This window comes from Macaca fascicularis, chromosome X (assembly GCF_037993035.2).
Source record: "Macaca fascicularis isolate 582-1 chromosome X, T2T-MFA8v1.1".
NCBI lineage: Eukaryota > Metazoa > Chordata > Mammalia > Primates > Cercopithecidae > Macaca > Macaca fascicularis.
Genome location: NC_088395.1, coordinates 49,555,446 through 49,568,980, shown reverse-complemented (window position 1 = coordinate 49,568,980; position 13,535 = coordinate 49,555,446). Strand labels below are relative to the sequence as shown.

Below are 13,535 nucleotides of genomic sequence, written 5' to 3'. Positions count from 1 at the left end.
GTAGGAAGATTGCTTAAGGCCAGGAATTCAAGACCAGCCTGGGGAACATAGCAAGACCCCATCTCTAAAAAACAATTTTTAACTTACCTGGGCATGGCAGCTCATGCCTGTGGTCCCAGCTACTCAAGAGGCTGAGATGGGAGGATCATTTGAGCCCAGAAGTTTAAGGCTGCAGTGAGCTATGATTGTGCCACTACACTCCAGCCTGGGCAAAAGGGCAAGACACTCTCTCAAAAACAAAAAAAAAAAAAAAAAAGGAAAAGAAAAAGCAATGATGGTAAATTTTATGTTATATGCATTTTATTACAATTTTAAAATAAATAAACTTTTAAAACTAATCAATGGCTGTTACCAGTATACCAAAGAAGACAGTTTTGGTGAAGGAGGAGGAGGTGCCACAACTTCTGCAAACACTCATCCTGCGAGTTCTGGAATTTCAGATGCCTATAGCCCTCATTGACCTGAGACTCTTGGCCTGAGCAGCCTGGTGGAGCTGGTACCTCTCCTTGGAATTCATCGTGGATATCTTAATGTCATGACACCCAATAGACAAGTCTGGGGGTGGGGCGGGGTTGTAGTCCTCCTGAGGCCTTCATTCCCTGTGACATAGACCAGTTTGTGTATAATAACTATGTACCTTACCTGGGCCAGTAATCTCAGTAGCCTAGGTTAATATTTCCTCTGCCAGGTGCCTTGGCTGATGGGGGCTAGAACCTGTCTTCTGCATGGCTTCTGATGCAGCCACACAGTTCCTGACAGAGGTCTGTGATCCAAAGCTTGAATAATAAGAAGACAATTCCAGACACCTTTAATGGGTAGACTGGAGTCTAAATAAATCAAACCTCATGGGTCTATCTTTTTCTGTAAGAAAAAAAAAAACCTTCCCACCTTTCGTCATTGCCCACAATTTCTATCTTCCCTTCAAGTGCCTCCACACTCAAATTTCTGAATCAAAGACAATCATTGGGTGACAGGGAGAAAACAGACATCAGCCAGTTTCCCTGACTTTCGGTTTGCCCTAAATTGAGCTTAGCTTGATGAAAGCACTCCCACGTTGATACAACTGAAAAATCCCTGTCTCCACAGGCCACCGTTTTTCCTTTTCAAAAGCAAAACAAAACAAAATAAAAACATTTAGGTTGTTGTCAAGGCTGGGGAATGTCAGGGCATGAAAGTCTATGGGCACCATACAACTCCATGTTGTATGTGAACCCTTCCACTGGGGAGGGAAAGAATGACTTTCCATTACTTTGTAGGAAATACACACACACACACACACACACACACACACACACATATATATAGAGAGAGAGAGAGTGTGTCAGAGTCTCGCTCTGTCGCCCAGGCTGGAGTGCAGTGAGACCATCTCGGCTCACTGTAGCCTCCACCTCCTGGGTTCAAACGATTCTCTTGCCTCAGCCTCCCAAGTAACTGGGATTACAGGCGCCCACCACCACGCCTGGCTAATTTTTTTTTGTATTTTTTAGTGGAGATGGGGTTTTGCCATGTTGGCCAGGCTGGTCTCTAACTCCTGACCTCAAGTGATCCGCCCACCTCAGCCTCCCAAAGTGCTGGGATTACAGGCGTGAGCCACGGTGCCTGGTCTTGCTTTTTACAAAGGTGAAACAAAAGTGGATTTCTAAAAATTTCCTGGAAATCAGATAGTTAATAAAAAGCATTCAATGGGAAGACTTGAAAAAGCCAGGTGAGCAAACCTTCAACAAAGTTGAATAAATAGGCAAAAGGAGTGAAACAATATAAAAATAAAGTCTTAATAAAGATGGTCTAGAATCAGGTTAAGAAAATTTCCTTAATCCCAGCACTTTGGGAGGCCGAGGCCAGCGGATCACATGAGGTCAGGAGTTCAAGACCAGCCTGGCCAACATGGCGAAACCCCATCTCTACTAAAAAAATACAACAATTAGCCAGGCGTGGTGGTGCACACCTGTAATCCCAGCTACTCGGGAGGCTGAGGCAGGAGAATTGCTTGAACCCAGAGGCAGTGGTTGTGGTGAGCCAAGATGGCATCACTACACTCCCGCCTGGATGACTGAATGAGACTCTGTCTAAAAAAAAAAAAAAGAGAGAGAGAAGAAGAAGAAAAGGAGGAGGAGGAGGAGGAGAAGAAGAAGAAAAGGAGAAGGAGAAGGAGAAGGAAAAGAAAAGAAAATTCCCTGGCAAAGAAAATTCCCTGGCTGGGCGCGGTAGCTCACACTTGTAATCTCAGTGCTTTGGGAGGCCGAGGCTGGCAGATCACTTGAACTCAGGAGTCCAAGACCAGCCTGGCCAACACAGCAAAACCCTGTGTCTGCTAAAAATACAAAAATTAGCGGGGCATGGTGACGCATGCCTGTGGTCCCAGCTACTCGGGAGGCTGAGGCAGGGAGAATCACTTGAGCCCAGAAGGCAGAGGTTGCAGTGAGCTGAGATCGTGCCACTGCACTCCAGCCTGGGTAATAGAGCAAGACTCAAGGAAAGAAAGAAAGAAAAAGAAAGGAAAAGAGAAAGAAGAGAGAGAGAGAAAGAAGAAAGAGAGAGAAAAGAGAGAGAGAAAAAATAAAATATGTTCAACGTGTTGAAATGCAAATTAAAACTGCAAGAAGGTACCACTACACACCTATTAGAATGGCTAAAATGTAAAGAACTGGTAGTATCAAGTGTTCATGGAGATGTAGAGCAAATGCAGCCCTCATACACTGCTGGTAAGAGTGCAAAATGTCTCAGCCTCTGAAAAACATGTTAGCACTTTAGCAATAAAGCTGTAAAATAAGAAGGAACTTTGGGGGCAAGCTGAGCAAGGAACTGTATTTATGGTGAATGTGAATTAAAACAGAAGACAATATTAAAAGCACCAAAGATGCTTATCATGGAAAGTACATGGGTGTTCCAAGAGTCCTAGGTTGAAAACTGGCTGCACCAGGGACTACTGACTTGACCTTGAATTAGATACTTATCTTCTCTGATCTCGTTACCTCATCTATAACATGAGAATAATTGAGCAGTGAGATTTTTATTTTTTAATGAAAAGGGGGATAATGAACAGAGATTAAAAGTTATTTACTGGCCTGGCACAGTGGCTCATGCCTGTAATCCCAGCACTTTGGGAGGCTGAGGAGGGCGGATCACCTGAGGTCAGGAGTTCAAGACCAGCTCGGTCAACATGGCAAAACCCCGTCTCTACTAAAAATAAAAAAATTAGCCAGGCGTGGTGGCAGGCACCTGTAATTCCAGCTACTTGGGAGGCTGAGGCAGGAGAATCACTTGAACCCAGGAGACAGGGGTTGCAATGAACCAAGATCACGCCTCTGCACTCCAGCCTGGGCGACAAGTGTGAGACTCCTGTCAAAAAATAAATAAAATAAAATAAAAGTTATTTACCAGCCTGGCGCAGTGGCTCACTCCTGTAATCCTACCACTTTGGGAGGCCAAGGCAGGTGGATCACTTGAGGTCAGAAGTTGGAGACCAGCCTGGCCAACACAGTGAAACCCCATCTATTAAAAATACAAAAACTAGCTGGGCAAGGTGATGGGCACCTGTAATCCCAGCTACTGGGGAGGCTGAGGCAGAAGAAACATTTGAACCTGGGAGGTGGAGGTTGCAATGAGCCGAGATTGCGACATTGCACTCCAGCCTGGGTGACAGAGCAAGACTCTGTCTCAATAAACAAACAAACAAACAAATAAATAAATAAATAAAAAGTTATTTACAGTGAAGCAGTACCTAGAACACATACATCATCCCCTAGGAGTAGACTCTGAGCTCTGTGATAACTCTTATCCTGCATGAATCATTCCTCGATCCTCAGAGTCTTTCTAGCCCAGAGCACAGAGCCTGATTCCCAGCAGCTGATTCTCAAACAAGTTTTTGTTGTTGGTTTTTGCATTGTTTCATTGTTGCTGCTGTTGTTATTGTTGACAGAGAGAGAGATGATGACATGCTCCTTGCTTACTTAAGTGTAGCCGTTATTAAACTAGTAATTTACTTCCTGGAAATAATACATTGCAGATGAGAGATCACAGGAAATCTCTCTTTGCAAACTTCTCTTCTCTTAGAGGAGGTTGTGCAGGAAAGGATGAACTCAGCAGGACCGCCTGATAAGAGTGTTTTTTATGCCTGAGTCTTTGGGCCATACTGTAACAGTGGGATCTGATAAGTTTGTTGAACGATGTGATTTATGGTGAATGTTTGTTTTTGCTCAGGAAGGCTGGAGTCTGAGTAGCTGAGGTCAGTTACACAAGCTTTGCATGCCTACATGATTCCCAATAAAAACCCTGAACACCAAGGTCAGGTGAGCTTCCCTGGTTGATAATACTTCACATGTTGTCACACATCATTGCTGGGACAGTATATAAACGTGTCCCTGTTCCACTCTATTGGGAAAAAACACCTAAAATCTTGCCCCCAGTCTCTCCCTGATTTCACCCCATGCGCCTTTTACCTTTGCTGATTCTAATCTGTATCCTTTCACTTTAATAAACTATAACTGTGAGTATAACAGCTTCTGAATACTGTGTGTCTGGAAGATCATCAAGCTGAAGGTTGTCTTGGGGATCTGTCATAGAGGGCTTGTGCCCTTCACCACACACTTTGCCTAGAAGCATCTAGTACCAATGTATTACCTTTTATACTTTTATATTTACAGTGAATATATATAATATTTTATAAATATTAAACACTTTTACATTTATAATGAATCTTGGACACTGCTACTTTCTTAGACCATTTCTCAGTTAGGGGCTACATTGGCTAATTCACTGATGTCTTCTCATATATAAAGGAGCTGATAAAGAAACAGCCCTCAATAAATACTTTTTGAATAAGCACAACACTGCCATTCTGGTTATTTTAGTTTTCAAGTGTGAGGCACAGATGTCACTCAGCCTTCAAAAAATAAAGAGGCCAGGCATGGTGGCTCATGCCTGTAACCTGAGTACTTTGAGAGGCCAAGGCAGGCAGAACACTTGAGGTCAGGAGTTCGAGACCAGCCTGGCCAACATTGTGAAACCTCGTCTCTACAAAAAATACAAAAATTAGCCAGGTGTGGTGACGTGCACCTGTAATCCCAGCCACCTGAGAGGCTGAGGTGGGAAAATCACTTGAGCCCGGGAGGCAAAGGTTGCAGTGAGCCAATATTGTGCCACTGCACTCCAGCCTGGGCAACAGAGCGAGACTCTGTCTCAAAAAAAAAAAAAAAAAAAAATAGAAGCAGGGTCTCGCTCTGTTGCTCAGGCTGGTCTTGAACTCCTGGGCTCAAGCAATCCTCCCTCCTCAGCCTCCCAAAGTGCTAGGATTACAGGTGTGAGCCTCCGTGCCTGGCCGTCATTCAGCCTTATATCAACAGAATCAAGTAGATGAACCCAGCGATCAGTGGATATGAGAAATCCAGTAGATCACTTTCACTCTCACAAGGCTTCTCTCCATGTTTTTCTCTTGCTTCTTAGGTACCCCATTCACTGTGGGGGGTGTGTGTGTGTGTGTGTGCACCTCAACTGCTCTTCTGTTTATGTGTCTGTCTGCCCCACCAGAACATGATATCCCTCGTGGGAAACACCATATGTATTGACATCTCATTCTCCATAGCAATCATTTAGCGTAAATATTGTAATCCGTACTTTAGAAATGGGGTGGGGAAACAGGCCCAAAGAATGTAAGAACCTTTCCCACCATTTCACCATTGCAAGGTCAGTGTGTCAGAGACAGGATGGAAACCCATGGCTATTTCATGCCATTGCCTATAAGGAGACAGTGTAAGTAGGACCCAAGTAATTTTGCGTAAGCAAATTTTCCTGGTTGCTTTCCCTTTTCTTCTATATAGGCTCTAATCCTTTCTGCTACCTCCACAACCAAGGGACCCCCTCATGTATTTGGGGTAAATTGAGATACCCTGCATTTAGCCTCACTCTTTACTTGAACCATAGATTTTAAGTCCTCTTGGATCAGGAAATATTTTTAGGCCTCTGTAAGAGGGAAAAATCATTGCTGTTTATAATCCCTTGTCATTCCCTAAGCAGGGTAGATTCTGAATAGGATTTTTTTTTTTTTTGGCAGAACTGTTTCCTTGGGGTGGGGGGCTGTGAAGATGCAAACAAGACCTCAGAGGTATAACCTGTCTTTGTGTATAGTAATAGGGGTAGACGTCTGGAATCGGGCAGCAAGGGGGGCTTCTGAGAGATCTCTTGACTATCAAGCCAACAGAGGATTTTGTGGAAGAAAAAAAGAGATTTGTGGCTGCTCCTTCTCCACCTCTGAGTAACTTCGAAGGACAGATGTGTTTGTAGGGGATGTTGTGGTGTTTTGCCGTGTGATTTGTGACACACGTTCTTAACTTTCTCCCCACAAATGGTTGCAAATGGCTTTAGTATTATATTTTCTGTAACATAAGCACATTATCATGGAAAAAAAAGTTTTTAAATGTTTGTTTTTGTATTAATGATTTCATCCAGCCAAATCCGTGGCTGGAGCTGCCCCAAAAGCAGAAGTAGGAGAGTTCCCACAAGGGAGTGCCCCAGACCATCTAAAGATTGTGCCTGTCAGGATTTCCAAGGAGCACTAAACACCAGGGTGATCAGTCCAAAGCATTTATTGGGAGAACTTACAGAGTAGACTAAAGCATCCTCACAACAGACAACAAGGATGTCGTGCCTAGGTATATCCGCAGAGAGGGGGTCAGGTTATGGAGTTTTATAGGAGAGTTTAAGGGATTTGGTTCAGGGCCAGAGCTAGTTTCTTTCAGTATTTTGAGCAACAACTTAAATACCTTTATGTTCAAGGCTCCAGCTTGGGTTCAAGCATGCTGGGTAAACATGCAGCTGGCTGGGTCACAGTGCAGTCAAAGCACTTTGTTTTTCAGTCAGAACAAGAGAAAAAGGAGGGGAAATGCGGGGTGGGAGGCCCTAGAGACACCATGCGAGGTCTGTGTGCCACATTTTGGTAGACGCTTCCTTTAAAGGGAGAACAAAGCCTTTTAAGTCAAACACTTTTGTATATGTAATTTTTTTAAGAAAACATCAGATTACAACTAAAGTCATCATATACACCATCAGTTCGTCTACATTTAACACTTTCAAAAGCTTTACTTTGAGAAAAGTGCAAGGGCTTTGAGCTTAGAAATTGAAATCCCCCCAAATCTGCTTCTTACTGGAGTCAGTCGTCAATTTCATGAAAATTCTGCCTTATCTTGTGAGGATCTAAAGAGGTCATACATGTACAGAACCTAGCACAAAGAAGTAATTCATACATAGTACACATCCAGTAAATAGGAATTTTATAATAATTCCTCTTATTATTTTAAAAATAAATGGAGCCATTGTCATAATTATACACAGATCTAGGGTCAGTCAGCCCATTCTCAGCCACATAGCACAGATCAAAATCTAGAGAAAATAATAACCGGTGACATTTAACTTTCTGTGCACAGAGAGTTAATATCAGCAGAGAAACAGGAACAGATAGCTTTCAAATTGAAGAGGCATCTTCAGAGAACATGACCCTCACAAAGTTTGAGGGGATAGGTACTCGGAGCTGCCCGTTTGGTCACTGCCGTTTAAGAAGGGTCCAAATCTGAGAGAAGCATTCTAGAAAAGCTCATTATGTAATCCCAGCACTTTGGGAGGCCGAGGCGAGCGGACGACTTGAGCCTAGGAGTATAAAACCAGCCTGGGCAACATGAAAAAATATCATCTCCAAAATAGAAAAATTAGCTTGGCATGGTGGCATGTACCTATAGTCCTAGCTACTCAGGAGGGTGAGGTGGGAGGATCGCTTGAGCCCAGGAGGTTGAGGCTGCAGTGAGCTGTGATCACACTACTGCAGTCAGCATGGGTGACAGAGTGAGACCTGTCTCAATTGTTAAAATTTTAAAAGTACAGATTTATCAACGTAATTGACTACATAAACAGATTACTGGGGGAAAAACCCCTGTGGTAATCACAATAGATGCAGTGTTTGATGAAATTCAACATATATTCAAAATGAACACTCTCAGCAAACTAAAACAGAATGGAATGACTTACTCTGAAAAAGTCCATCTACAAAAAAAGCACAGTAAATATTGTCATGAAATGTTGAAATTTTTCCATTCCTCATCAGGAATAACACAAAAATTTCCACTATCGCAATTGTACTGGGTGGGTCTGCTCAATGCCATAAAATCAGAAAAGGAAATAAAAGTGTTTAAAATGGCAAAAACAGGCCCAGCACAGTGGCCCATGCCTGTAATCCCAACACTTTGAAAGGCCAAGGAGAGTGGATTACTTGCGCTCAGGAGTTTAAAAAAGCCTGGGCAACAGGCCAAAATCCCATCTGTACGAAAAATACAAAAAAAAACAAACAAAAACAGCAGAAACAAAATTGTTCTTATTCAAAAATGATACGATTCTGTATGTTGAAAACTGAAAAAAATCTAGAAGAAAACTTTTTTTTTTTTTTTTTTTTTTTTTTTTTGAGATGGAGTCTCTCTCTGTCGCCCAGGCTGGAGTGCAGTGGCCGGATCTCAGCTCACTGCAAGTTCCGCCTCCCGGGTTTACGCCATTCTCCTGCCTCAGCCTCCCGAGTAGCTGGGACTACAGGCGCCCGCCACCTCGCCCGGCTAGTTTTTTGTATTTTTTAGTAGAGACGGGGTTTCACTGGGTTAACCAGGATGGTCTCGATCTCCTGACCTTGTGATCCGCCCATCTCGGCCTCTCAAAGTGCTGGGATTACAAGCTTGAGCCACCGCGCCCAGCCTAGAAGTAAACTTTTAAAATTAATAAGCATATTTAACAAGGTTTCTGGATAGAAAATCAATATATGAGAATTATGCCTCTACACACCAGCTCAAAGAGTTAGACTACAAAATTTCAAAGAATGATACATTTCACAGCATCAAATACCTAGAAATAAAATTAACAAAAGATGCACAAGACTTCTTTGCAGAAGGCTGTAAAGCTTTATTGGGAGAACTTTAATGAAAATTTTTCCAACATAGGAGCAGCCTGCATCATTTCAGCGTGTCTTCTTTTAACACTGTGATCGCCCTTCACCTGAAACAAAAAACAACATTTGGGAACATTACTGAGCAACAGATTATTATTATTATTATTATTATTATTATTATTATTATTATTACTTTAGACAGAATCTCACTCTGTCACTCAGGCTGGGGTGCAGTGGTGCAATCTCGGCTCACTGCAACCTCCGCCTTCTGGGTTCAAGCAATTCTCCTGCCTCAGCCTCCTGAGTAGCTGGGACCACAGGCACGTGCCACCACACCTGGCTAATTTTTTGTATTTTTAGAACAGACAGGGTTTCACCGTGTTAGCCAGGATGGTATCGAACTTCTGACCTCGTGATCCACCCGCCTCAGCCTCCCAAAGTGCTGCGATTACAGGCGTGAGCCACCGCGCCCGGCCGAGCAACAGATTGTTTAGATGACCCTAAAGGTATACAAAGCACACTACAGTTTGGGTTTTATAAAATGTACTAGAAACAGAAACCTAAGGGTGATCCTGTGTCTTACATCCAATTGAACCTCTGTACACACTTTGAGGGTAGACCTGCAGAATTTAAAGGTAATTTCTTCCTAAGCATCAGGTGCTCCCTTTCAATTCAGAAGCACTTACAATTCACAGTCAGCAATTTGGAAAACACATGTGTAAAACATACTTCAGTTGATTAGTCAGGAAGTACTAAAGTCATGGTCTTTCAACTTTAAATCTGATCAATCCATGTCTCTAAAGCTGAAACTTACATGTAACATTTGATATGGTGAGAGATGATTATATCATATATGTGTCGACAGTCTTATTAGAAATACTGGCTCATGAAGACTGACAGTGCAGCAGGGAGCGTGCATAGCACAGGCATCTTACTCACACCCATGCTGAGCATCACTGACCTACATGCCACAGAGGATAGGAACTAACTGGTCTCTCGCCAGTTGATAATTCCGTCACTCAAGGTTTCCTTGGGGGAAAGATTTAAAAAGCAATTATTAATTAAAAGCCAGAGAATCGCAGCCTGGGCAACATAGTGAGACCTCATCTCTACAAAAATTTATTTTTAAAAAAACAAAATAAGTTAGGCACGGTGGCCTAGGCCTGTAGTTCCAGCCACTCAGGAAGGTGAAGTGAGAGAATGGCTTGAGGCTCAGAGGCAGAGGTTGCAGTGAGCTGAAATTGCACCACTGCACTCCAGCCTGGGTTACAGAGTGAACCCGTGTCTAAAAAAATAAATAAATAAAATGAAGAGAATTCACAATTTGACAGAATCTAAGAGTAGGCATTCAAGTCTCCACACAGAAATGCAAACATGAAGCCGAGTGCCCGCTCACTTTCTTAGTACCAATGAAATCTCAATTCACACGTTTTAAGATGACTCAGGTCAGGGTTTGATGATTTGGGATAAAGAAATCATGCACAGCAGATAATCTCTGTATCCTATGCATTCTATCCAACAGGATCAGTGTATGAAAAAACCAGAATGGAAAATTATATTAAAATATCTTCATTAAACTCAGTATTTTTATAAGACCAAAGATAGCTTTGTAAGTTAAGGGATTTGCTGAGAATCTCACCAAGGCTGCAAGAGCTGGTATTAGAACCTGCATCAGTGCTTCAGCATATTTCACACCAAGTGATGGGTGTTAAAAATATGTTATGTATTTGTTAAAAGCAGACCTTTAAAAAGCATCTGAAAATTATAAGCTGTTGGTCTGAGGGCTTATTCTCAAAAGCTATAATTCAATAGGGCTTTGACTCAATTTGTTTCTATATGACAGTCTATAAGTCAGTTGCTGGGGCTGGAACTACATTACAAAAAATCTTTATATAAGAACTCTATTATTGGCCAGAACCGGTGGCTCACGCCATAATCCCAGCATTTTGGTAGGCCGAGGCAGGTGGATCACCTGAGGTCAGGAGTTCGAGATCAGCCTGACTAATATGCCGCAACCCGTCTCCACTGATAATACAAAAATTACCCAGGCATGGTGGCATGTGCCTGTAGTCCCAGCTACTCGGGAGGCTGAGACAGCAGAGGTTGCAATGACCTACAAGATCAGAAAACTGCACTCCAGGCTGGGTGACAAAGTAAGACTCTATTTCCAAAAATAAAAAATAAAAGTACAAAATAAAAAAAACCTCTAATATTAAAGAGGCAGTATTATTACCTCTGTGTTATTAAAACCATAATACTCTGGAAACAGACACCCTACAATTTGCATGGTTAATAGATTGCCTACCTTCTTCTGGCAGTTTCCCCGGCTCTGGATTTGACAGGCACATCCCCTTCACATCAGGACCATCTCCACGCTCACACCCAGTTTTCAGCTGAACCAGCTCCTGGCTATCAGCTTGCAGCTCAGGCCCTTAAAAGAAAAAAAATCAATTTAAGCAGTAAACCATGGAATATGAATAAGAAAATAATATTCATGCTCACAGTGTTATTAAATGAAAGCCTTAGGCTCATGTAGTAATAACTGTGTTAATAAGAATCACAAGAATATTATCTGAGGAGTCTGTTGCCAGAAAATAGGAAAACAGGGTTTTCCAAATATTACCCTCTTCCTTTCTGAAGACTGCCCTCACACAGCTTTGTCACCTCCTTTGCACATATCTGTGAATGTATTTCTCATTGTCCTTGTCATATTAAACACTCAAGGCTGAAATCCTGTCTCTCATTAGCAATTAGACTCCTAGCACCTAGCAAGTTATATGGCATGAGTAGCCACCAATAAATGGTGAGTGAAAAAAGGTCTCTAAATGATAAATGAAAAAGCCCAAACTGGTGAACATTCTGCAAACCAACTGTTCTATCTATCCTCTTCACAAACATCAGTATCATGAATGACAAAGAAAACTTAAGGAACCATTCCAGATGAAACTAAAAAGACATGACAACTACACACAAGACATGATCCTGAACTGGACTCTGGATCAGAAAATTAAATTCTATAGAGGAAATTATCTGGGCCGGACGTGGTGGCTCACACCTATAATCCCAACAGTCTGGAAGGCCGAGGTGGGCAGAGCACTTGAGGTTAGGGGTTTCACCTGGCCAACATGGTGAAACCCTGTCTCTACTAAAAATATATTTAAAAAAAAAAAATTAGCCAGTTGCCATGACAGGCACCTGTAATCCAAGTTATTCAGGAGACTGAGACATGAGAATCCCTTGAACCTGAAAGGCTCAGGTTGCAATGCACCAAGATCGTACCACTGCACTCCAGTTTGACTGACGGAGTGAAACTCCGTCTCAAAAAAACAAAAAATGGGAAATTACTTGAATAACTGGCAAAATTTGAGTATATGCTGTATATTAAATGACTGCAGGTTCTCATTGTTAAATTTCCTTATTTCGATCATTGTGCAGTGATTATCCAAGGAATGACTTTTTCTTTCTGAGGATATACACACACTCAAGTACTTTGGGTAAAGGACCATAATACCTGAAAATTTACGCAAATAATTCACCATTAATAACAATAAATATAATACAAATAAGGGTGTGTGAGCGTGTAGGCGCCAGGGTAAGAGAGGGAGAGAAGAGATAAGAAACTAATGAGGCAAAAACTATTAACAGTTGGTGAATCCAGATGAAAAATATATGAATTGATTGAAATTCTTGCAACTTTTCTATAAATATTATATTTACAAAATATATCAAATGAAAACTTAAAATAATATATGATGACTACACTGAACATTATGAAGACAGGGGATTTTTAAATTTGTGGTAAAAACTACACATAACTTAAAATTTATCAACTTAACTATTTGAAAGTGTTACAGTTCAGTAAAGACTTATGTTTCCAACATTACCAGCAACTAGGAACAAACTTTACATGTTTGCTTTCCAATACCACGAAACATTTAGTTATTCATTCACTCACTTATTTACTTACTTATTTGCTTATTTCTTAGCGATAAGGTCTCACTATGCTTCCCAGGCTGGGCTTGAACTCCTGGACTCAAGCAAACCTCTCACTTCAGCGTCCCAAGTAGCCGGGACTACGAGTACACGGCACTGAGCCCATTGAGCCCACTGAGCACCATTGAGCACTGAGCCCATTGAGCACCTTTCTCTTAAATTACAATCTAAGGATAAACCATGGGACATGTATAATTCCTATATTCAGCCATAGAGTACTAAGAGCAGTGCGCATCAAATAAGAAATCTGATGTCTACAACACAGAAACGATTTCAATTACAATTGAAACGTAAATTTCTGAAGGACTGATTAGCTGAATGGATTTGAGGACTATGAAAAATCTTACAGTCAGGACATCCATTCCCTATTGGGGTAAACAGAAACTCAACTTTGTTCAAATGAAGTTATATTTAGGTTCAAAGGTCCTAAATGTAATATTCCATGAATGAACCCCAGGTAGTACAAAATAACATTATTTGTCAATCACAGAAAATATACTGCCCCAAACTGAGAATAAGGGAGAGGGTGGACAGCAATTAGTGGGTATTGTTGTCCGTCATAGTCTAGAAACCTTTAACAGTGAATTACTAGACTAATCCATGACCTGATACATAAAAGTATTGCTTC

General features: G+C 41.7%; 1 protein-coding gene across 1 annotated transcript in view; it reads right to left on the bottom strand.

The window, feature by feature from the left end:
- The window catches only part of LOC102124448 (G antigen 10-like), a 53,509-nt gene that overhangs the window by 21,363 nt on the left and 18,611 nt on the right, over nt 1-13,535 (bottom strand). The gene's annotated exons all lie outside the window — the stretch shown is intronic.